General features: G+C 45.1%; 16 non-coding genes across 16 annotated transcripts; all 16 read right to left on the reverse strand.

The window, feature by feature from the left end:
- Positions 1-797: 797 nt before the first annotated feature.
- LOC141188106 (U2 spliceosomal RNA) lies at positions 798-988 on the reverse strand. Its single transcript, XR_012262228.1, has one exon. It is a non-coding gene; the product is annotated as a U2 spliceosomal RNA (small nuclear RNA).
- A 1,120-nt stretch (positions 989-2,108) lies between these two features.
- On the reverse strand, positions 2,109-2,299 carry LOC141185325 (U2 spliceosomal RNA). The gene has a single exon (XR_012259998.1). It is a non-coding gene; the product is annotated as a U2 spliceosomal RNA (small nuclear RNA).
- A 1,120-nt stretch (positions 2,300-3,419) lies between these two features.
- LOC141188107 (U2 spliceosomal RNA) lies at positions 3,420-3,610 on the reverse strand. The gene has a single exon (XR_012262229.1). It is a non-coding gene; the product is annotated as a U2 spliceosomal RNA (small nuclear RNA).
- Positions 3,611-4,731: 1,121 nt separating this feature from the next.
- Positions 4,732-4,922, reverse strand: LOC141188108 (U2 spliceosomal RNA). Its single transcript, XR_012262230.1, has one exon. It is a non-coding gene; the product is annotated as a U2 spliceosomal RNA (small nuclear RNA).
- A 1,122-nt stretch (positions 4,923-6,044) lies between these two features.
- Positions 6,045-6,235, reverse strand: LOC141188109 (U2 spliceosomal RNA). Its single transcript, XR_012262231.1, has one exon. It is a non-coding gene; the product is annotated as a U2 spliceosomal RNA (small nuclear RNA).
- A 1,120-nt stretch (positions 6,236-7,355) lies between these two features.
- On the reverse strand, positions 7,356-7,546 carry LOC141184784 (U2 spliceosomal RNA). The gene has a single exon (XR_012259506.1). It is a non-coding gene; the product is annotated as a U2 spliceosomal RNA (small nuclear RNA).
- Positions 7,547-8,665: 1,119 nt separating this feature from the next.
- On the reverse strand, positions 8,666-8,856 carry LOC141184367 (U2 spliceosomal RNA). Its single transcript, XR_012259129.1, has one exon. It is a non-coding gene; the product is annotated as a U2 spliceosomal RNA (small nuclear RNA).
- Positions 8,857-9,977: 1,121 nt separating this feature from the next.
- On the reverse strand, positions 9,978-10,168 carry LOC141188110 (U2 spliceosomal RNA). The gene has a single exon (XR_012262232.1). It is a non-coding gene; the product is annotated as a U2 spliceosomal RNA (small nuclear RNA).
- A 1,117-nt stretch (positions 10,169-11,285) lies between these two features.
- Positions 11,286-11,476, reverse strand: LOC141188112 (U2 spliceosomal RNA). The gene has a single exon (XR_012262234.1). It is a non-coding gene; the product is annotated as a U2 spliceosomal RNA (small nuclear RNA).
- A 1,126-nt stretch (positions 11,477-12,602) lies between these two features.
- Positions 12,603-12,793, reverse strand: LOC141184816 (U2 spliceosomal RNA). The gene has a single exon (XR_012259535.1). It is a non-coding gene; the product is annotated as a U2 spliceosomal RNA (small nuclear RNA).
- Positions 12,794-13,915: 1,122 nt separating this feature from the next.
- On the reverse strand, positions 13,916-14,111 carry LOC141185600 (U2 spliceosomal RNA). Its single transcript, XR_012260247.1, has one exon. It is a non-coding gene; the product is annotated as a U2 spliceosomal RNA (small nuclear RNA).
- A 1,119-nt stretch (positions 14,112-15,230) lies between these two features.
- LOC141184641 (U2 spliceosomal RNA) lies at positions 15,231-15,421 on the reverse strand. The gene has a single exon (XR_012259377.1). It is a non-coding gene; the product is annotated as a U2 spliceosomal RNA (small nuclear RNA).
- A 1,122-nt stretch (positions 15,422-16,543) lies between these two features.
- Positions 16,544-16,734, reverse strand: LOC141188113 (U2 spliceosomal RNA). The gene has a single exon (XR_012262235.1). It is a non-coding gene; the product is annotated as a U2 spliceosomal RNA (small nuclear RNA).
- A 1,121-nt stretch (positions 16,735-17,855) lies between these two features.
- On the reverse strand, positions 17,856-18,046 carry LOC141188115 (U2 spliceosomal RNA). Its single transcript, XR_012262236.1, has one exon. It is a non-coding gene; the product is annotated as a U2 spliceosomal RNA (small nuclear RNA).
- A 1,121-nt stretch (positions 18,047-19,167) lies between these two features.
- LOC141188116 (U2 spliceosomal RNA) lies at positions 19,168-19,358 on the reverse strand. Its single transcript, XR_012262237.1, has one exon. It is a non-coding gene; the product is annotated as a U2 spliceosomal RNA (small nuclear RNA).
- A 1,120-nt stretch (positions 19,359-20,478) lies between these two features.
- Positions 20,479-20,660, reverse strand: LOC141185943 (U2 spliceosomal RNA). Its single transcript, XR_012260523.1, has one exon. It is a non-coding gene; the product is annotated as a U2 spliceosomal RNA (small nuclear RNA).
- Between the last annotated feature and the right edge of the window lie 280 nt (positions 20,661-20,940).

The raw sequence follows: 20,940 nt of genomic DNA on the forward strand, positions 1-20,940 counted from the left end.
CCTGCTGCTGCTGCTGCTGGCTGTCCAGCAGCAGACTGAAGGTGGCTGCTGCTGTGCGCAGGTATATAAAGGCTCAGAGCCTATTATGACACGCGCAGCCAGCGTTCCATTGCCACATTCCATCTACTGCAGGCGGGATACCTGGATGGCTGAATGTCACTGAGAAGCTCACAGAGACCGCCATAAGCAACAGTTTAAAAGAATGCCACAGACTAATCAACCAAACTTTTTGGGTTGGTTTCTCTTTTATAGTCTGCAGGCATTAAATGAAAGAAGTCAGTGTTCCAGCAGAGGGAGACAACGTTTCAGAAAAGGCATTGTAGCAAACCAAAAAAGAAATTTTAAGCGCAGCAGAGTAACCAGCTCACATACCTGTTAGCTCAGGTGAGTTTAAAAGGCTGCTGTTGATAACAAGGGCATTTGCTAAATAGATGGTGTGTGTGCAACAATATACTGAAAGGTCAATTATATTGTGCAGCTTATCTCACCACCTGTAGTTATTTAGGTGAAAGCTCCAAAATGCTTGCCTAATATGTCTGTTTATCCAAAAGGAAGTATAGAGGGAGAGCTAGATAGATAGCATTGCATTACATTACATTACATGGCAATGCAATGCACAGTTGCTGAAGTTGAACCAAAATGAGCTTGTCATCTGGCTTCTGCAACTTTTAACATGAAAAATCCAATGAGGAGAAGAAAAGCAAAGCCAAAGAGTCCATCCCAAAATCCGACAAACAAGCAAAATGAACAAAAAGCATTGAATTCAATTCTTTCTGATTTTAGAAACTGCATTAAAGAAGGGGTGCACCGGTCCTGGAGATACTGCAATACCAGGTCAATGCGTGGAGTGGACAGAGCAAGCTCTTTTTCCATCTCCCTGTTCTAAAAATCCATTTAATATATGGTCCCCAGATAGGGGACGTATCAGATATTAAACTGATAAGAACAGATACTACACTTGATCTTAGCCAAAAGGCCGAGAAGCGATAACCAGAATTGGTTTCCGACTACGGTGCCACCCAAGGATTCTGAAAAGTCCATTTGTGGAGATGGCCACCTGGACTCCCGTTAAGAAGACATGCTGTCAACCTCTAGATCCCTCACATGCCTGCACTTTTCGGCTTGCTGCTGCTGCAATCCACGCGTTTTAGATCTGCATAACTCCACCTCTTTTAGCACAGTACCCTCAACCCCCGGCTGTTCCCACCCGCCTCAACACCGTTGGAAGGGAGGAGAACCAATTAAGGCGGGGGGGGGGTGGAACGAGCAGCTGTCTACCCTTAGCAGGAGGGTTGCTGATTAATTACCTCTCCTGCTGCTGCTGCTGCTGGCTGTCCAGCAGCAGACTGAAGGTGGCTGCTGCTGTGCGCAGGTATATAAAGGCTCAGAGCCTATTATGACACGCGCAGCCAGCGTTCCATTGCCACATTCCGTCTACTGCAGGCGGGATACCTGGATGGCTGAATGTCACTGAGAAGCTCACAGAGACCGCCATAAGCAACAGTTTAAAAGAATGCCACAGACTAATCAACCAAACTTTTTGGGTTGGTTTCTCTTTTATAGTCTGCAGGCATTAAATGAAAGAAGTCAGTGTTCCAGCAGAGGGAGACAACGTTTCAGAAAAGGCATTGTAGCAAACCAAAAAAGAAATTTTAAGCGCAGCAGAGTAACCAGCTCACATACCTGTTAGCTCAGGTGAGTTTAAAAGGCTGCTGTTGATAACAAGGGCATTTGCTAAATAGATGGTGTGTGTGCAACAATATATTGAAAGGTCAATTATATTGTGCAGCTTATCTCACCACCTGTAGTTATTTAGGTGAAAGCTCCAAAATGCTTGCCTAATATGTCTGTTTATCCAAAAGGAAGTATAGAGGGAGAGCTAGATAGATAGCATTGCATTACATTACATTACATGGCAATGCAATGCACAGTTGCTGAAGTTGAACCAAAATGAGCTTGTCATCTGGCTTCTGCAACTTTTAACATGAAAAATCCAATGAGGAGAAGAAAAGCAAAGCCAAAGAGTCCATCCCAAAATCCGACAAACAAGCAAAATGAACAAAAAGCATTGAATTCAATTCTTTCTGATTTTAGAAACTGCATTAAAGAAGGGGTGCACCAGTCCTGTAGATACTGCAATACCAGGTCAATGCGTGGAGTGGACAGAGCAAGCTCTTTTTCCATCTCCCTGTTCTAAAAATCCATTTAATATATGGTCCCCAGATAGGGGACGTATCAGATATTAAACTGATAAGAACAGATACTACACTTGATCTTAGCCAAAAGGCCGAGAAGCGATAACCAGAATTGGTTTCCGACTACGGTGCCACCGAAGGATTCTGAAAAGTCCATTTGTGGAGATGGCCACCTGGACTCCCGTTAAGAAGACATGCTGTCAACCTCTAGATCCCTCACATGCCTGCACTTTTCGGCTTGCTGCTGCTGCAATCCACGCGTTTTAGATCTGCATAACTCCACCTCTTTTAGCACAGTACCCTCAACCCCCGGCTGTTCCCACCCGCCTCAACACCGTTGGAAGGGAGGAGAACCAATTAAGGCGGGGGGGGGGTGGAACGAGCAGCTGTCTACCCTTAGCAGGAGGGTTGCTGATTAATTACCTCTCCTGCTGCTGCTGCTGCTGGCTGTCCAGCAGCAGACTGAAGGTGGCTGCTGCTGTGCGCAGGTATATAAAGGCTCAGAGCCTATCATGACACGCGCAGCCAGCGTTCCATTGCCACATTCCGTCTACTGCAGGCGGGATACCTGGATGGCTGAATGTCACTGAGAAGCTCACAGAGACCGCCATAAGCAACAGTTTAAAAGAATGCCACAGACTAATCAACCAAACTTTTTGGGTTGGTTTCTCTTTTATAGTCTGCAGGCATTAAATGAAAGAAGTCAGTGTTCCAGCAGAGGGAGACAACGTTTCAGAAAAGGCATTGTAGCAAACCAAAAAAGAAATTTTAAGCGCAGCAGAGTAACCAGCTCACATACCTGTTAGCTCAGGTGAGTTTAAAAGGCTGCTGTTGATAACAAGGGCATTTGCTAAATAGATGGTGTGTGTGCAACAATATACTGAAAGGTCAATTATATTGTGCAGCTTATCTCACCACCTGTAGTTATTTAGGTGAAAGCTCCAAAATGCTTGCCTAATATGTCTGTTTATCCAAAAGGAAGTATAGAGGGAGAGCTAGATAGATAGCATTGCATTACATTACATTACATGGCAATGCAATGCACAGTTGCTGAAGTTGAACCAAAATGAGCTTGTCATCTGGCTTCTGCAACTTTTAACATGAAAAATCCAATGAGGAGAAGAAAAGCAAAGCCAAAGAGTCCATCCCAAAATCCGACAAACAAGCAAAATGAACAAAAAGCATTGAATTCAATTCTTTCTGATTTTAGAAACTGCATTAAAGAAGGGGTGCACCGGTCCTGGAGATACTGCAATACCAGGTCAATGCGTGGAGTGGACAGAGCAAGCTCTTTTTCCATCTCCCTGTTCTAAAAATCCATTTAATATATGGTCCCCAGATAGGGGACGTATCAGATATTAAACTGATAAGAACAGATACTACACTTGATCTTAGCCAAAAGGCCGAGAAGCGATAACCAGAATTAGTTTCCGACTACGGTGCCACCCAAGGATTCTGAAAAGTCCATTTGTGGAGATGGCCACCTGGACTCCCGTTAAGAAGACATGCTGTCAACCTCTAGATCCCTCACATGCCTGCACTTTTCGGCTTGCTGCTGCTGCAATCCACGCGTTTTAGATCTGCATAACTCCACCTCTTTTAGCACAGTACCCTCAACCCCCGGCTGTTCCCACCCGCCTCAACACCGTTGGAAGGGAGGAGAACCAATTAAGGCGGGGGGGGGGGTGGAACGAGCAGCTGTCTACCCTTAGCAGGAGGGTTGCTGATTAATTACCTCTCCTGCTGCTGCTGCTGCTGGCTGTCCAGCAGCAGACTGAAGGTGGCTGCTGCTGTGCGCAGGTATATAAAGGCTCAGAGCCTATTATGACACGCGCAGCCAGCGTTCCATTGCCACATTCCGTCTACTGCAGGCGGGATACCTGGATGGCTGAATGTCACTGAGAAGCTCACAGAGACCGCCATAAGCAACAGTTTAAAAGAATGCCACAGACTAATCAACCAAACTTTTTGGGTTGGTTTCTCTTTTATAGTCTGCAGGCATTAAATGAAAGAAGTCAGTGTTCCAGCAGAGGGAGACAACGTTTCAGAAAAGGCATTGTAGCAAACCAAAAAAGAAATTTTAAGCGCAGCAGAGTAACCAGCTCACATACCTGTTAGCTCAGGTGAGTTTAAAAGGCTGCTGTTGATAACAAGGGCATTTGCTAAATAGATGGTGTGTGTGCAACAATATACTGAAAGGTCAATTATATTGTGCAGCTTATCTCACCACCTGTAGTTATTTAGGTGAAAGCTCCAAAATGCTTGCCTAATATGTCTGTTTATCCAAAAGGAAGTATAGAGGGAGAGCTAGATAGATAGCATTGCATTACATTACATTACATGGCAATGCAATGCACAGTTGCTGAAGTTGAACCAAAATGAGCTTGTCATCTGGCTTCTGCAACTTTTAACATGAAAAATCCAATGAGGAGAAGAAAAGCAAAGCCAAAGAGTCCATCCCAAAATCCGACAAACAAGCAAAATGAACAAAAAGCATTGAATTCAATTCTTTCTGATTTTAGAAACTGCATTAAAGAAGGGGTGCACCGGTCCTGGAGATACTGCAATACCAGGTCAATGCGTGGAGTGGACAGAGCAAGCTCTTTTTCCATCTCCCTGTTCTAAAAATCCATTTAATATATGGTCCCCAGATAGGGGACGTATCAGATATTAAACTGATAAGAACAGATACTACACTTGATCTTAGCCAAAAGGCCGAGAAGCGATAACCAGAATTAGTTTCCGACTACGGTGCCACCCAAGGATTCTGAAAAGTCCATTTGTGGAGATGGCCACCTGGACTCCCGTTAAGAAGACATGCTGTCAACCTCTAGATCCCTCACATGCCTGCACTTTTCGGCTTGCTGCTGCTGCAATCCACGCGTTTTAGATCTGCATAACTCCACCTCTTTTAGCACAGTACCCTCAACCCCCGGCTGTTCCCACCCGCCTCAACACCGTTGGAAGGGAGGAGAACCAATTAAGGCGGGGGGGGGGGGTGGAACGAGCAGCTGTCTACCCTTAGCAGGAGGGTTGCTGATTAATTACCTCTCCTGCTGCTGCTGCTGCTGGCTGTCCAGCAGCAGACTGAAGGTGGCTGCTGCTGTGCGCAGGTATATAAAGGCTCAGAGCCTATTATGACACGCGCAGCCAGCGTTCCATTGCCACATTCCGTCTACTGCAGGCGGGATACCTGGATGGCTGAATGTCACTGAGAAGCTCACAGAGACCGCCATAAGCAACAGTTTAAAAGAATGCCACAGACTAATCAACCAAACTTTTTGGGTTGGTTTCTCTTTTATAGTCTGCAGGCATTAAATCAAAGAAGTCAGTGTTCCAGCAGAGGGAGACAACGTTTCAGAAAAGGCATTGTAGCAAACCAAAAAAGAAATTTTAAGCGCAGCAGAGTAACCAGCTCACATACCTGTTAGCTCAGGTGAGTTTAAAAGGCTGCTGTTGATAACAAGGGCATTTGCTAAATAGATGGTGTGTGTGCAACAATATACTGAAAGGTCAATTATATTGTGCAGCTTATCTCACCACCTGTAGTTATTTAGGTGAAAGCTCCAAAATGCTTGCCTAATATGTCTGTTTATCCAAAAGGAAGTATAGAGGGAGAGCTAGATAGATAGCATTGCATTACATTACATTACATGGCAATGCAATGCACAGTTGCTGAAGTTGAACCAAAATGAGCTTGTCATCTGGCTTCTGCAACTTTTAACATGAAAAATCCAATGAGGAGAAGAAAAGCAAAGCCAAAGAGTCCATCCCAAAATCCGACAAACAAGCAAAATGAACAAAAAGCATTGAATTCAATTCTTTCTGATTTTAGAAACTGCATTAAAGAAGGGGTGCACCGGTCCTGGAGATACTGCAATACCAGGTCAATGCGTGGAGTGGACAGAGCAAGCTCTTTTTCCATCTCCCTGTTCTAAAAATCCATTTAATATATGGTCCCCAGATAGGGGACGTATCAGATATTAAACTGATAAGAACAGATACTACACTTGATCTTAGCCAAAAGGCCGAGAAGCGATAACCAGAATTGGTTTCCGACTACGGTGCCACCCAAGGATTCTGAAAAGTCCATTTGTGGAGATGGCCACCTGGACTCCCGTTAAGAAGACATGCTGTCAACCTCTAGATCCCTCACATGCCTGCACTTTTCGGCTTGCTGCTGCTGCAATCCACGCGTTTTAGATCTGCATAACTCCACCTCTTTTAGCACAGTACCCTCAACCCCCGGCTGTTCCCACCCGCCTCAACACCGTTGGAAGGGAGGAGAACCAATTAAGGCGGGGGGGGGGTGGAACGAGCAGCTGTCTACCCTTAGCAGGAGGGTTGCTGATTAATTACCTCTCCTGCTGCTGCTGCTGCTGGCTGTCCAGCAGCAGACTGAAGGTGGCTGCTGCTGTGCGCAGGTATATAAAGGCTCAGAGCCTATTATGACACGCGCAGCCAGCGTTCCATTGCCACATTCCGTCTACTGCAGGCGGGATACCTGGATGGCTGAATGTCACTGAGAAGCTCACAGAGACCGCCATAAGCAACAGTTTAAAAGAATGCCACAGACTAATCAACCAAACTTTTTGGGTTGGTTTCTCTTTTATAGTCTGCAGGCATTAAATGAAAGAAGTCAGTGTTCCAGCAGAGGGAGACAACGTTTCAGAAAAGGCATTGTAGCAAACCAAAAAAGAAATTTTAAGCGCAGCAGAGTAACCAGCTCACATACCTGTTAGCTCAGGTGAGTTTAAAAGGCTGCTGTTGATAACAAGGGCATTTGCTAAATAGATGGTGTGTGTGCAACAATATACTGAAAGGTCAATTATATTGTGCAGCTTATCTCACCACCTGTAGTTATTTAGGTGAAAGCTCCAAAATGCTTGCCTAATATGTCTGTTTATCCAAAAGGAAGTATAGAGGGAGAGCTAGATAGATAGCATTGCATTACATTACATTACATGGCAATGCAATGCACAGTTGCTGAAGTTGAACCAAAATGAGCATGTCATCTGGCTTCTGCAACTTTTAACATGAAAAATCCAATGAGGAGAAGAAAAGCAAAGCCAAAGAGTCCATCCCAAAATCCGACAAACAAGCAAAATGAACAAAAAGCATTGAATTCAATTCTTTCTGATTTTAGAAACTGCATTAAAGAAGGGGTGCACCGGTCCTGGAGATACTTCAATACCAGGTCAATGCGTGGAGTGGACAGAGCAAGCTCTTTTTCCATCTCCCTGTTCTAAAAATCCATTTAATATATGGTCCCCAGATAGGGGACGTATCAGATATTAAACTGATAAGAACAGATACTACACTTGATCTTAGCCAAAAGGCCGAGAAGCGATAACCAGAATTGGTTTCCGACTACGGTGCCACCCAAGGATTCTGAAAAGTCCATTTGTGGAGATGGCCACCTGGACTCCCGTTAAGAAGACATGCTGTCAACCTCTAGATCCCTCACATGCCTGCACTTTTCGGCTTGCTGCTGCTGCAATCCACGCGTTTTAGATCTGCATAACTCCACCTCTTTTAGCACAGTACCCTCAACCCCCGGCTGTTCCCACCCGCCTCAACACCGTTGGAAGGGAGGAGAACCAATTAAGGCGGGGGGGGGTGGAACGAGCAGCTGTCTACCCTTAGCAGGAGGGTTGCTGATTAATTACCTCTCCTGCTGCTGCTGCTGCTGGCTGTCCAGCAGCAGACTGAAGGTGGCTGCTGCTGTGCGCAGGTATATAAAGGCTCAGAGCCTATTATGACACGCGCAGCCAGCGTTCCATTGCCACATTCCGTCTACTGCAGGTGGGATACCTGGATGGCTGAATGTCACTGAGAAGCTCACAGAGACCGCCATAAGCAACAGTTTAAAAGAATGCCACAGACTAATCAACCAAACTTTTTGGGTTGGTTTCTCTTTTATAGTCTGCAGGCATTAAATGAAAGAAGTCAGTGTTCCAGCAGAGGGAGACAACGTTTCAGAAAAGGCATTGTAGCAAACCAAAAAAGAAATTTTAAGCGCAGCAGAGTAACCAGCTCACATACCTGTTAGCTCAGGTGAGTTTAAAAGGCTGCTGTTGATAACAAGGGCATTTGCTAAATAGATGGTGTGTGTGCAACAATATACTGAAAGGTCAATTATATTGTGCAGCTTATCTCACCACCTGTAGTTATTTAGGTGAAAGCTCCAAAATGCTTGCCTAATATGTCTGTTTATCCAAAAGGAAGTATAGAGGGAGAGCTAGATAGATAGCATTGCATTACATTACATTACATGGCAATGCAATGCACAGTTGCTGAAGTTGAACCAAAATGAGCTTGTCATCTGGCTTCTGCAACTTTTAACATGAAAAATCCAATGAGGAGAAGAAAAGCAAAGCCAAAGAGTCCATCCCAAAATCCGACAAACAAGCAAAATGAACAAAAAGCATTGAATTCAATTCTTTCTGATTTTAGAAACTGCATTAAAGAAGGGGTGCACCGGTCCTGGAGATACTGCAATACCAGGTCAATGCGTGGAGTGGACAGAGCAAGCTCTTTTTCCATCTCCCTGTTCTAAAAATCCATTTAATATATGGTCCCCAGATAGGGAACGTATCAGATATTAAACTGATAAGAACAGATACTACACTTGATCTTAGCCAAAAGGCCGAGAAGCGATAACCAGAATTGGTTTCCGACTACGGTGCCACCCAAGGATTCTGAAAAGTCCATTTGTGGAGATGGCCACCTGGACTCCCGTTAAGAAGACATGCTGTCAACCTCTAGATCCCTCACATGCCTGCACTTTTCGGCTTGCTGCTGCTGCAATCCACGCGTTTTAGATCTGCATAACTCCACCTCTTTTAGCACAGTACCCTCAACCCCCGGCTGTTCCCACCCGCCTCAACACCGTTGGAAGGGAGGAGAACCAATTAAGGCGGGGGGGGGGGTGGAACGAGCAGCTGTCTACCCTTAGCAGGAGGGTTGCTGATTAATTACCTCTCCTGCTGCTGCTGCTGCTGGCTGTCCAGCAGCAGACTGAAGGTGGCTGCTGCTGTGCGCAGGTATATAAAGGCTCAGAGCCTATTATGACACGCGCAGCCAGCGTTCCATTGCCACATTCCGTCTACTGCAGGTGGGATACCTGGATGGCTGAATGTCACTGAGAAGCTCACAGAGACCGCCATAAGCAACAGTTTAAAAGAATGCCACAGACTAATCAACCAAACTTTTTGGGTTGGTTTCTCTTTTATAGTCTGCAGGCATTAAATGAAAGAAGTCAGTGTTCCAGCAGAGGGAGACAACGTTTCAGAAAAGGCATTGTAGCAAACCAAAAAAGAAATTTTAAGCGCAGCAGAGTAACCAGCTCACATACCTGTTAGCTCAGGTGAGTTTAAAAGGCTGCTGTTGATAACAAGGGCATTTGCTAAATAGATGGTGTGTGTGCAACAATATACTGAAAGGTCAATTATATTGTGCAGCTTATCTCACCACCTGTAGTTATTTAGGTGAAAGCTCCAAAATGCTTGCCTAATATGTCTGTTTATCCAAAAGGAAGTATAGAGGGAGAGCTAGATAGATAGCATTGCATTACATTACATTACATGGCAATGCAATGCACAGTTGCTGAAGTTGAACCAAAATGAGCTTGTCATCTGGCTTCTGCAACTTTTAACATGAAAAATCCAATGAGGAGAAGAAAAGCAAAGCCAAAGAGTCCATCCCAAAATCCGACAAACAAGCAAAATGAACAAAAAGCATTGAATTCAATTCTTTCTGATTTTAGAAACTGCATTAAAGAAGGGGTGCACCGGTCCTGGAGATACTGCAATACCAGGTCAATGCGTGGAGTGGACAGAGCAAGCTCTTTTTCCATCTCCCTGTTCTAAAAATCCATTTAATATATGGTCCCCAGATAGGGGACGTATCAGATATTAAACTGATAAGAACAGATACTACACTTGATCTTAGCCAAAAGGCCGAGAAGCGATAACCAGAATTGGTTTCCGACTACGGTGCCACCCAAGGATTCTGAAAAGTCCATTTGTGGAGATGGCCACCTGGACTCCCGTTAAGACGACATGCTGTCAACCTCTAGATCCCTCACATGCCTGCACTTTTCGGCTTGCTGCTGCTGCAATCCACGCGTTTTAGATCTGCATAACTCCACCTCTTTTAGCACAGTACCCTCAACCCCCGGCTGTTCCCACCCGCCTCAACACCGTTGGAAGGGAGGAGAACCAATTAAGGCGGGGGGGGGGTGGAACGAGCAGCTGTCTACCCTTAGCAGGAGGGTTGCTGATTAATTACCTCTCCTGCTGCTGCTGCTGGCTGTCCAGCAGCAGACTGAAGGTGGCTGCTGCTGTGCGCAGGTATATAAAGGCTCAGAGCCTATTATGACACGCGCAGCCAGCGTTCCATTGCCACATTCCGTCTACTGCAGGCGGGATACCTGGATGGCTGAATGTCACTGAGAAGCTCACAGAGACCGCCATAAGCAACAGTTTAAAAGAATGCCACAGACTAATCAACCAAACTTTTTGGGTTGGTTTCTCTTTTATAGTCTGCAGGCATTAAATGAAAGAAGTCAGTGTTCCAGCAGAGGGAGACAACGTTTCAGAAAAGGCATTGTAGCAAACCAAAAAAGAAATTTTAAGCGCAGCAGAGTAACCAGCTCACATACCTGTTAGCTCAGGTGAGTTTAAAAGGCTGCTGTTGATAACAAGGGCATTTGCTAAATAGATGGTGTGTGTGCAACAATATACTGAAAGGTCAATTATATTGTGCAGCTTATCTCACCACCTGTAGTTATTTAGGTGAAAGCTCCAAAATGCTTGCCTAATATGTCTGTTTATCCAAAAGGAAGTATAGAGGGAGAGCTAGATAGATAGCATTGCATTACATTACATTACATGGCAATGCAATGCACAGTTGCTGAAGTTGAACCAAAATGAGCTTGTCATCTGGCTTCTGCAACTTTTAACATGAAAAATCCAATGAGGAGAAGAAAAGCAAAGCCAAAGAGTCCATCCCAAAATCCGACAAACAAGCAAAATGAACAAAAAGCATTGAATTCAATTCTTTCTGATTTTAGAAACTGCATTAAAGAAGGGGTGCACCGGTCCTGGAGATACTGCAATACCAGGTCAATGCGTGGAGTGGACAGAGCAAGCTCTTTTTCCATCTCCCTGTTCTAAAAATCCATTTAATATATGGTCCCCAGATAGGGGACGTATCAGATATTAAACTGATAAGAACAGATACTACACTTGATCTTAGCCAAAAGGCCGAGAAGCGATAATCAGAATTGGTTTCCGACTACGGTGCCACCCAAGGATTCTGAAAAGTGTATTTGTGGAGATGGCCACCTGGACTCCCGTTAAGAAGACATGCTGTCAACCTCTAGATCCCTCACATGCCTGCACTTTTCGGCTTGCTGCTGCTGCAATCCACGCGTTTTAGATCTGCATAACTCCACCTCTTTTAGCACAGTACCCTCAACCCCCGGCTGTTCCCACCCGCCTCAACACCGTTGGAAGGGAGGAGAACCAATTAAGGCGGGGGGGGGTCTGGGGTGGAACGAGCAGCTGTCTACCCTTAGCAGGAGGGTTGCTGATTAATTACCTCTCCTGCTGCTGCTGCTGCTGGCTGTCCAGCAGCAGACTGAAGGTGGCTGCTGCTGTGCGCAGGTATATAAAGGCTCAGAGCCTATTATGACACGCGCAGCCAGCGTTCCATTGCCACATTCCGTCTACTGCAGGCGGGATACCTGGATGGCTGAATGTCACTGAGAAGCTCACAGAGACCGCCATAAGCAACAGTTTAAAAGAATGCCACAGACTAATCAACCAAACTTTTTGGGTTGGTTTCTCTTTTATAGTCTGCAGGCATTAAATGAAAGAAGTCAGTGTTCCAGCAGAGGGAGACAACGTTTCAGAAAAGGCATTGTAGCAAACCAAAAAAGAAATTTTAAGCGCAGCAGAGTAACCAGCTCACATACCTGTTAGCTCAGGTGAGTTTAAAAGGCTGCTGTTGATAACAAGGGCATTTGCTAAATAGATGGTGTGTGTGCAACAATATACTGAAAGGTCAATTATATTGTGCAGCTTATCTCACCACCTGTAGTTATTTAGGTGAAAGCTCCAAAATGCTTGCCTAATATGTCTGTTTATCCAAAAGGAAGTATAGAGGGAGAGCTAGATAGATAGCATTGCATTACATTACATTACATGGCAATGCAATGCACAGTTGCTGAAGTTGAACCAAAATGAGCTTGTCATCTGGCTTCTGCAACTTTTAACATGAAAAATCCAATGAGGAGAAGAAAAGCAAAGCCAAAGAGTCCATCCCAAAATCCGACAAACAAGCAAAATGAACAAAAAGCATTGAATTCAATTCTTTCTGATTTTAGAAACTGCATTAAAGAAGGGGTGCACCGGTCCTGGAGATACTGCAATACCAGGTCAATGCGTGGAGTGGACAGAGCAAGCTCTTTTTCCATCTCCCTGTTCTAAAAATCCATTTAATATATGGTCCCCAGATAGGGGACGTATCAGATATTAAACTGATAAGAACAGATACTACTCTTGATCTTAGCCAAAAGGCCGAGAAGCGATAACCAGAATTGGTTTCCGACTACGGTGCCACCCAAGGATTCTGAAAAGTCCATTTGTGGAGATGGCCACCTGGACTCCCGTTAAGAAGACATGCTGTCAACCTCTAGATCCCTCACATGCCTGCACTTTTCGGCTTGCTGCTGCTGCAATCCACGCGTTTTAGATCTGCATAACTCCACCTCTTTTAGCACAGTACCCTCAACCCCCGGCTGTTCCCACCCGCCTCAACACCGTTGGAAGGGAGGAGAACCAATTAAGGCGGGGGGGGGGTCTGGAACGAGCAGCTGTCTACCCTTAGCAGGAGGGTTGCTGATTAATTACCTCTCCTGCTGCTGCTGCTGCTGGCTGTCCAGCAGCAGACTGAAGGTGGCTGCTGCTGTGCGCAGGTATATAAAGGCTCAGAGCCTATTATGACACGCGCAGCCAGCGTTCCATTGCCACATTCCGTCTACTGCAGGCGGGATACCTGGATGGCTGAATGTCACTGAGAAGCTCACAGAGACCGCCATAAGCAACAGTTTAAAAGAATGCCACAGACTAATCAACCAAACTTTTTGGGTTGGTTTCTCTTTTATAGTCTGCAGGCATTAAATGAAAGAAGTCAGTGTTCCAGCAGAGGGAGACAACGTTTCAGAAAAGGCATTGTAGCAAACCAAAAAAGAAATTTTAAGCGCAGCAGAGTAACCAGCTCACATACCTGTTAGCTCAGGTGAGTTTAAAAGGCTGCTGTTGATAACAAGGGCATTTGCTAAATAGATGGTGTGTGTGCAACAATATACTGAAAGGTCAATTATATTGTGCAGCTTATCTCACCACCTGTAGTTATTTAGGTGAAAGCTCCAAAATGCTTGCCTAATATGTCTGTTTATCCAAAAGGAAGTATAGAGGGAGAGCTAGATAGATAGCATTGCATTACATTACATTACATGGCAATGCAATGCACAGTTGCTGAAGTTGAACCAAAATGAGCTTGTCATCTGGCTTCTGCAACTTTTAACATGAAAAATCCAATGAGGAGAAGAAAAGCAAAGCCAAAGAGTCCATCCCAAAATCCGACAAACAAGCAAAATGAACAAAAAGCATTGAATTCAATTCTTTCTGATTTTAGAAACTGCATTAAAGAAGGGGTGCACCGGTCCTGGAGATACTGCAATACCAGGTCAATGCGTGGAGTGGACAGAGCAAGCTCATTTTCCATCTCCCTGTTCTAAAAATCCATTTAATATATGGTCCCCAGATAGGGGACGTATCAGATATTAAACTGATAAGAACAGATACTACAGTACACTTGATCTTAGCCAAAAGGCCGAGAAGCGATAACCAGAATTGGTTTCCGACTACGGTGCCACCCAAGGATTCTGAAAAGTCCACTTGTGGAGATGGCCACCTGGACTCCCGTTAAGAAGACATGCTGTCAACCTCTAGATCCCTCACATGCCTGCACTTTTCGGCTTGCTGCTGCTGCAATCCACGCGTTTTAGATCTGCATAACTCCACCTCTTTTAGCACAGTACCCTCAACCCCCGGCTGTTCCCACCCGCCTCAACACCGTTGGAAGGGAGGAGAACCAATTAAGGCGGGGGGGGGTGGAACGAGCAGCTGTCTACCCTTAGCAGGAGGGTTGCTGATTAATTACCTCTCCTGCTGCTGCTGCTGCTGGCTGTCCAGCAGCAGACTGAAGGTGGCTGCTGCTGTGCGCAGGTATATAAAGGCTCAGAGCCTATTATGACACGCGCAGCCAGCGTTCCATTGCCACATTCCGTCTACTGCAGGCGGGATACCTGGATGGCTGAATGTCACTGAGAAGCTCACAGAGACCGCCATAAGCAACAGTTTAAAAGAATGCCACAGACTAATCAACCAAACTTTTTGGGTTGGTTTCTCTTTTATAGTCTGCAGGCATTAAATGAAAGAAGTCAGTGTTCCAGCAGAGGGAGACAACGTTTCAGAAAAGGCATTGTAGCAAACCAAAAAAGAAATTTTAAGCGCAGCAGAGTAACCAGCTCACATACCTGTTAGCTCAGGTGAGTTTAAAAGGCTGCTGTTGATAACAAGGGCATTTGCTAAATAGATGGTGTGTGTGCAACAATATACTGAAAGGTCAATTATATTGTGCAGCTTATCTCACCACCTGTAGTTATTTAGGTGAAAGCTCCAAAATGCTTGCCTAATATGTCTGTTTATCCAAAAGGAAGTATAGAGGGAGAGCTAGATAGATAGCATTGCATTACATTACATTACATGGCAATGCAATGCACAGTTGCTGAAGTTGAACCAAAATGAGCTTGTCATCTGGCTTCTGCAACTTTTAACATGAAAAATCCAATGAGGAGAAGAAAAGCAAAGCCAAAGAGTCCATCCCAAAATCCGACAAACAAGCAAAATGAACAAAAAGCATTGAATTCAATTCTTTCTGATTTTAGAAACTGCATTAAAGAAGGGGTGCACCGGTCCTGGAGATACTGCAATACCAGGTCAATGCGTGGAGTGGACAGAGCAAGCTCTTTTTCCATCTCCCTGTTCTAAAAATCCATTTAATATATGGTCCCCAGATAGGGGATGTATCAGATATTAAACTGATAAGAACAGATACTACACTTGATCTTAGCCAAAAGGCCGAGAAGCGATAACCAGAATTGGTTTTCGACTACGGTGCCACCCAAGGATTCTGAAAAGTCCATTTGTGGAGATGGCCACCTGGACTCCCGTTAAGAAGACATGCTGTCAACCTCTAGATCCCTCACATGCCTGCACTTTTCGGCTTGCTGCTGCTGCAATCCACGCGTTTTAGATCTGCATAACTCCACCTCTTTTAGCACAGTACCCTCAACCCCCGGCTGTTACCACCCGCCTCAACACCGTTGGAAGGGAGGAGAACCAATTAAGGCGGGGGGGGGGGGTGGAACGAGCAGCTGTCTACCCTTAGCAGGAGGGTTGCTGATTAATTACCTCTCCTGCTGCTGCTGCTGCTGGCTGTCCAGCAGCAGACTGAAGGTGGCTGCTGCTGTGCGCAGGTATATAAAGGCTCAGAGCCTATTATGACACGCGCAGCCAGCGTTCCATTGCCACATTCCGTCTACTGCAGGCGGGATACCTGGATGGCTGAATGTCACTGAGAAGCTCACAGAGACCGCCATAAGCAACAGTTTAAAAGAATGCCACAGACTAATCAACCAAACTTTTTGGGTTGGTTTCTCTTTTATAGTCTGCAGGCATTAAATGAAAGAAGTCAGTGTTCCAGCAGAGGGAGACAACGTTTCAGAAAAGGCATTGTAGCAAACCAAAAAAGAAATTTTAAGCGCAGCAGAGTAACCAGCTCACATACCTGTTAGCTCAGGTGAGTTTAAAAGGCTGCTGTTGATAACAAGGGCATTTGCTAAATAGATGGTGTGTGTGCAACAATATACTGAAAGGTCAATTATATTGTGCAGCTTATCTCACCACCTGTAGTTATTTAGGTGAAAGCTCCAAAATGCTTGCCTAATATGTCTGTTTATCCAAAAGGAAGTATAGAGGGAGAGCTAGATAGATAGCATTGCATTACATTACATTACATGGCAATGCAATGCACAGTTGCTGAAGTTGAACCAAAATGAGCTTGTCATCTGGCTTCTGCAACTTTTAACATGAAAAATCCAATGAGGAGAAGAAAAGCAAAGCCAAAGAGTCCATCCCAAAATCCGACAAACAAGCAAAATGAACAAAAAGCATTGAATTCAATTCTTTCTGATTTTAGAAACTGCATTAAAGAAGGGGTGCACCGGTCCTGGAGATACTGCAATACCAGGTCAATGCGTGGAGTGGACAGAGCAAGCTCTTTTTCCATCTCCCTGTTCTAAAAATCCATTTAATATATGGTCCCCAGATAGGGGACGTATCAGATATTAAACTGATAAGAACAGATACTACACTTGATCTTAGCCAAAAGGCCGAGAAGCGATAACCAGAATTGGTTTCCGACTACGGTGCCACCCAAGGATTCTGAAAAGTCCATTTGTGGAGATGGCCACCTGGACTCCCGTTAAGAAGACATGCTGTCAACCTCTAGATCCCTCACATGCCTGCACTTTTCGGCTTGCTGCTGCTGCAATCCACGCGTTTTAGATCTGCATAACTCCACCTCTTTTAGCACAGTACCCTCAACCCCCGGCTGTTCCCACCCGCCTCAACACCGTTGGAAGGGAGGAGAACCAATTAAGGCGGGGGGGGGGGTGGAACGAGCAGCTGTCTACCCTTAGCAGGAGGGTTGCTGATTAATTACCTCTCCTGCTGCTGCTGCTGCTGGCTGTCCAGCAGCAGACTGAAGGTGGCTGCTGCTGTGCGCAGGTATATAAAGGCTCAGAGCCTATTATGATACGCGCAGCCAGCGTTCCATTGCCACATTCCGTCTACTGCAGGCGGGATACCTGGATGGCTGAATGTCACTGAGAAGCTCACAGAGACCGCCATAAGCAACAGTTTAAAAGAATGCCACAGACTAATCAACCAAACTTTTTGGGTTGGTTTCTCTTTTATAGTCTGCAGGCATTAAATGAAAGAAGTCAGTGTTCCAGCAGAGGGAGACAACGTTTCAGAAAAGGCATTGTAGCAAACCAAAAAAGAAATTTTAAGCGCAGCAGAGTAACCAGCTCACATACCTGTTAGCTCAGGTGAGTTTAAAAGGCTGCTGTTGATAACAAGGGCATTTGCTAAATAGATGGTGTGTGTGCAACAATATACTGAAAGGTCAATTATATTGTGCAGCTTATCTCACCACCTGTAGTTATTTAGGTGAAAGCTCCAAAATGCTTGCCTAATATGTCTGTTTATCCAAAAGGAAGTATAGAGGGAGAGCTAGATAGATAGCATTGCATTACATTACATTACATGGCAATGTAATGCACAGTTGCTGAAGTTGAACCAAAATGAGCTTGTCATCTGGCTTCTGCAACTTTTAACATGAAAAATCCAATGAGGAGAAGAAAAGCAAAGCCAAAGAGTCCATCCCAAAATCCGACAAACAAGCAAAATGAACAAAAAGCATTGAATTCAATTCTTTCTGATTTTAGAAACTGCATTAAAGAAGGGGTGCACCGGTCCTGGAGATACTGCAATACCAGGTCAATGCGTGGAGTGGACAGAGCAAGCTCTTTTTCCATCTCCCTGTTCTAAAAATCCATTTAATATATGGTCCCCAGATAGGGGACGTATCAGATATTAAACTGATAAGAACAGATACTACACTTGATCTTAGCCAAAAGGCCGAGAAGCGATAACCAGAATTGGTTTCCGACTACGGTGCCACCCAAGGATTCTGAAAAGTCCATTTGTGGAGATGGCCACCTGGACTCCCGTTAAGAAGACATGCTGTCAACCTCTAGATCCCTCACATGCCTGCACTTTTCGGCTTGCTGCTGCTGCAATCCACGCGTTTTAGATCTGCATAACTCCACCTCTTTTAGCACAGTACCCTCAACCCCCGGCTGTTCCCACCCGCCTCAACACCGTTGGAAGGGAGGAGAACCAATTAAGGCGGGGGGGGGGGTGGAACGAGCAGCTGTCTACCCTTAGCAGGAGGGTTGCTGATTAATTACCTCTCCTGCTGCTGCTGCTGCTGGCTGTCCAGCAGCAGACTGAAGGTGGCTGCTGCTGTGCGCAGGTATATAAAGGCTCAGAGCCTATTATGACACGCGCAGCCAGCGTTCCATTGCCACATTCCGTCTACTGCAGGCGGGATACCTGGATGGCTGAATGTCACTGAGAAGCTCGCAGAGACCGCCATAAGCAACAGTTTAAAAGAATGCCACAGACTAATCAACCAAACTTTTTGGCTTGGTTTCTCTTTTATAGTCTGCAGGCATTAAATGAAAGAAGTCAGTGTTCCAGCAGAGGGAGACAACGTTTCAGAAAAGGCATTGTAGCAAACCAAAAAATAAATTTTAAGCGCAGCAGAGTAACCAGCTCACATACCTGTTTGCTCAGGTGAGTTTAAAAGGCTGCTGTTGATAACAAGGGCATTTGCTAAATAGATGGTGTGTGTGCAACAATATACTGAAAGGTCAATTATATTGTGCAGCTTATCTCACCACCTGTAGTTATTTAGGTGAAAGCTCCAAAATGCTTGCCTAATATGTCTGTTTATCCAAAAGGAAGTATAGAGGGAGAGCTAGATAGATAGCATTGCATTACATTACATTACATGGCAATGCAATGCACAGTTGCTGAAGTTGAACCAAAATGAGCTTGTCATCTGGCTTCTGCAACTTTTAACATGAAAAATCCAATGAGGAGAAGAAAAGCAAAGCCAAAGAGTCCATCCCAAAATCCGACAAACAAGCAAAATGAACAAAAAGCATTGAATTCAATTCTTTCTGATTTTAGAAACTGCATTAAAGAAGGGGTGCACCGGTCCTGGAGATACTGCAATACCAGGTCAATGCGTGGAGTGGACAGAGCAAGCTCTTTTTCCATCTCCCTGTTCTAAAAATCCATTTAATATATGGTCCCCAGATAGGGGACGTATCAGATATTAAACTGATAAGAACAGATACTACACTTGATCTTAGCCAAAAGGCCGAGAAGCGATAACCAGAATTGGTTTCCGACTACGGTGCCACCCAAGGATTCTGAAAAGTCCATTTGTGGAGATGGCCACCTGGACTCCCGTTAAGAAGACATGCTGTCAACCTCTAGATCCCTCACATGCCTGCACTTTTCGGCTTGCTGCTGCTGCAATCCACGCGTTTTAGATCTGCATAACTCCACCTCTTTTAGCACAGTACCCTCAACCCCCGGCTGTTCCCTCCCGCCTCAACACCGTTGGAAGGGAGGAGAACCAATTAAGGCGGGGGGGGGGTGGAACGAGCAGCTGTCTACCCTTAGCAGGAGGGTTGCTGATTAATTACCTCTCCTGCTGCTGCTGCTGCTGGCTGTCCAGCAGCAGACTGAAGGTGGCTGCTGCTGTGCGCAGGTATATAAAGGCTCAGAGCCTATTATGACACGCGCAGCCAGCGTTCCATTGCCACATTCCGTCTACTGCAGGCGGGATACCTGGATGGCTGAATGTCACTGAGAAGCTCACAGAGACCGCCATAAGCAACAGTTTAAAAGAATGCCACAGACTAATCAACCAAACTTTTTGGGTTGGTTTCTCTTTTATAGTCTGCAGGCATTAAATGAAAGAAGTCAGTGTTCCAGCAGAGGGAGACAACGTTTCAGAAAAGGCATTGTAGCAAACCAAAAAATAAATTTTAAGCGCAGCAGAGTAACCAGCTCACATACCTGTTAGCTCAGGTGAGTTTAAAAGGCTGCTGTTGATAACAAGGGCATTTGCTAAATAGATGGTGTGTGTGCAACAATATACTGAAAGGTCAATTATATTGTGCAGCTTATCTCACCACCTGTAGTTATTTAGGTGAAAGCTCCAAAATGCTTGCCTAATATGTCTGTTTATCCAAAAGGAAGTATAGAGGGAGAGCTAGATAGATAGCATTGCATTACATTACATTACATGGCAATGCAATGCACAGTTGCTGAAGTTGAACCAAAATGAGCTTGTCATCTGGCTTCTGCAACTTTTAACATGAAAAATCCAATGAGGAGAAGAAAAGCAAAGCCAAAGAGTCCATCCCAAAATCTGACAAACAAGCAAAATGAACAAAAAGCATTGAATTCAATTCTTTCTGATTTTAGAAACTGCATTAAAGAAGGGGTGCACCGGTCCTGGAGATACTGCAATACCAGGTCAATGCGTGGAGTGGACAGAGCAAGCTCTTTTTCCATCTCCCTGTTCTAAAAATCCATTTAATATATGGTCCCCAGATAGGGGACGTATCAGATATTAAACTGATAAGAACAGATTTTTTTTTTTTTTTTTCGAAAGCCCGAATTCGTGTACAAAACCCGAGTGCGCTTAAAAAAGTGACAAGTGCCACAAAAAAAGTGCACTAGGATGCTGGTCTTCTTGGAACCCTCTCCAAAAGGAGAAGGGTCCCCCAAACCATTCCCCGTCCCTCCGAGCCAAAAGGCCACAGCGAGGCACAGGGACAAAAAGCCACCTCCAGCCGAAGCCAGAGGCGACCCAATCTTACCCCCAGCACCTGCCCGAGTTCTCACCCGAGCAAGACACTGGGAGCCAAAGACTGTGCTCCTCTCCCGGAAGAGGGGAG

Source organism: Phyllobates terribilis, unplaced genomic scaffold, assembly GCF_046119375.1.
Source record: "Phyllobates terribilis strain yellow unplaced genomic scaffold, ASM4611937v1 Scaffold_40__1_contigs__length_11209783, whole genome shotgun sequence".
Classification (NCBI taxonomy): Eukaryota; Metazoa; Chordata; class Amphibia; order Anura; family Dendrobatidae; genus Phyllobates; species Phyllobates terribilis.